Source organism: Bombus terrestris, unplaced genomic scaffold, assembly GCF_910591885.1.
Source record: "Bombus terrestris unplaced genomic scaffold, iyBomTerr1.2, whole genome shotgun sequence".
NCBI classification, from domain to species: domain Eukaryota; kingdom Metazoa; phylum Arthropoda; class Insecta; order Hymenoptera; family Apidae; genus Bombus; species Bombus terrestris.
The window spans coordinates 10,001-12,500 of record NW_025963740.1 but is presented as its reverse complement, the minus strand read 5'-3'; the positions used below and the strand labels follow the sequence as shown (position 1 = coordinate 12,500).

The 2,500-nt window shown below is 50.4% G+C and overlaps 1 non-coding gene across 1 annotated transcript; it reads left to right on the top strand.

Annotated features, from left to right (window-relative positions):
- Window positions 1–521: 521 nt before the first annotated feature.
- On the top strand, window positions 522–676 carry LOC125387140. The gene has a single exon (XR_007227687.1). It is a non-coding gene; the product is annotated as a 5.8S ribosomal RNA (ribosomal RNA).
- Window positions 677–2,500: the final 1,824 nt, after the last annotated feature.

Below are 2,500 nucleotides of genomic sequence, written 5' to 3'. Positions count from 1 at the left end.
TTCAAAGCTCGGCTTCTGGATATTGGGAGGAAAGACCGCTCGAGGCCGAGGGTCGCGCGAGTCCCATCGAATCTTTACATCACCCGAACGATGGAGGCGCACGCTCTTTTTCTTGAATAATTGGACGAGAGGAATGCGTAGTATCGTATTATATACACACACACACACATATATATATATATATATATATATGGGCTAGCCACCGTGCGTATTTCTTCGCGAGATCGTGTGCTGAACAGAGGATTCAGAATCGGGTGTTATATCCCCGTCGTTTCCTGACGAACGGAGCTTCGATCTCGATGGTTGTTATATATCATAATGTACTTTTCGCCCGGCCGGCGGACGCGCGTATCTTCGCGCGTTCGTCGGATTTCATTTTCGAACGTTTTCGTGTCGTCGATCTTCCGGCGACTTCTGCGCGTCCGATTCCCGTTGGTCGGTCGTGTCGGATCTCGGCTTCGCTCGAACCGAGTATTAAGAGTACATGGAGTACAAAAGTTTTAAAAAATATATAAAAAGATTACCCTGAACGGTGGATCACTTGGCTCGTGGGTCGATGAAGAACGCAGCTAATTGCGCGTCAACGTGTGAACTGCAGGACACATGAACATCGACATTTCGAACGCACATTGCGGTCCACGGATACAATTCCTGGACCACGCCTGGCTGAGGGTTGCTCACGTAAACCTAAGACTGCTTGCGTTGCGTGTCGTTCCTCTCTATCTGTCTCTCTCTGTCCCTTGGTGCCTTCGATAACCCGCCGTCGTTCTTACGATACGTAGAACGTTTCAGAGTCGGAGGAAGCGCACGAAGAAGGATACGAACAAGAGCGGACGCGAGAGAACGTACGCGACGTACGAGCGATTGTTGGACGCCCGTCGGCGTTCGTCGCGGTCGTGCCGAGACCGTGCAATTCGTACGCATGCTCGATATATAAACTATCGTGTTCACGGGAGACACTACGAAATTCTACCTCTGTCTCTCTCTGTCCCTTGGTGCCTTCGACAACCCGCCGTCGTTCTTACGATACGTAGAACGTTTCAGAGTCGGAGGAAGAGCACGAAGAAGGATACGAATAAGAGCGGAGAGAACCGTCACGGACCTGCGTGAGTGCTAGCGGCGTCGTGAGTCGTTCTTTCGTACGACCGCCCGCTTATGCACCGCTTCGTGTCGGTTATCGAATATATTATATATATATATATATATATATATATACGTAGTGTTGTCCTCGTGACCGATTTTTTTTTCATATCAGCAGATTTGCATACGTTTGCAGGTTTTCGATGTGCACGATGTCCGCGCCCCCGACGTCGTCTTAAATGAATATTATTTTGGCGAGACTGAGAGAAAGCAAATATGGGAACTCGGTCGAGAGAGGAGAGAATGAGAACAGCCTCAGATAAAAGTAAACTTGGTAACGGTGCGGAATTTTGCCGTACAACCGTCTTTTCTTAAGACGTTTTACTCGAATAGCCCCAGGGATCTAATGCCCACTCCGTCTCTTCGTGCGTAGAGATATACTCTGCACGCGCGCGAGCGACTGACAACGACGAGGACCGTCGCATCGATGGGTCGTCGTTGCGTTTAATATACTCTGTGCTTGTAATTTATCCCCGAAAGAGAGCCGTAGATCCGGGAACGCACACGTGATTTCTTCGAACGCTGATGACTTAGGGAGATGATCCCCAGGCGTTGCGCGGAGATCGGAGAGTACGCGTTACTTGTATCGGGACGAATTTTCCCCGTCGTTCGCGTATCTCTCTGCCCGCCGGCCCTGGCCCAAAGCCACGTTCGTCGGAAATCGTACAAATCGTGTGCGAACTAGCGCGTGTCTATGATCGGCTACGGGTGTTTTACCAAGCTCGAGGTGTTGCGCAACGTTTCCGTACCTGACGAAGATGCGCACGAGAGTCCGTTACAAAGTCGTTGGATGGTCGTCGTCGTCGTCGTGTCAGAGAGAATCTCTGGACACGTACAGGAGAGATCGTAGACGAGGAAGATGACGATCCCCTTTGGCGAGGCTGGAGTGAAACTTTGATTTAATTAAAGACGAGGTATACACGCGCGTACGACGTGATAGTCGTGCGCGCGTGTGATTTTTTTTAAGGCAATTCGGCGCTACAAGTACTGGAAAACAGAGAGTGTTGGTCATCCCATGCCTTTTCGGCGTCTATCGCTGGACCGCGCATCCTAACGTCGACGGTCGTCCAGTCCCCGAACACACCACAGTGTACGTCTCGCTCGCTTTTCCACTTGCGTGCGTTCCCGTGCGTTTTCGTCGTCGTCGGTACAGAGCAAAGAAACTTTGACGTTTCGATCTCTGTGCCGGCAGAAAACAAGGAACCGCTGGAATTTGTCGAGAGTAGAGAAACGGCTGTAAGAGACTGAGGACGGGCGTTAAAAATCACCGACGATCGTTTTAAGGATGTCTGGCGTGAGTCTTAGCTCGAACATGATACGACGTACGAAGAAAAAAGGGCACTTTGGCGCGATGCTTAAA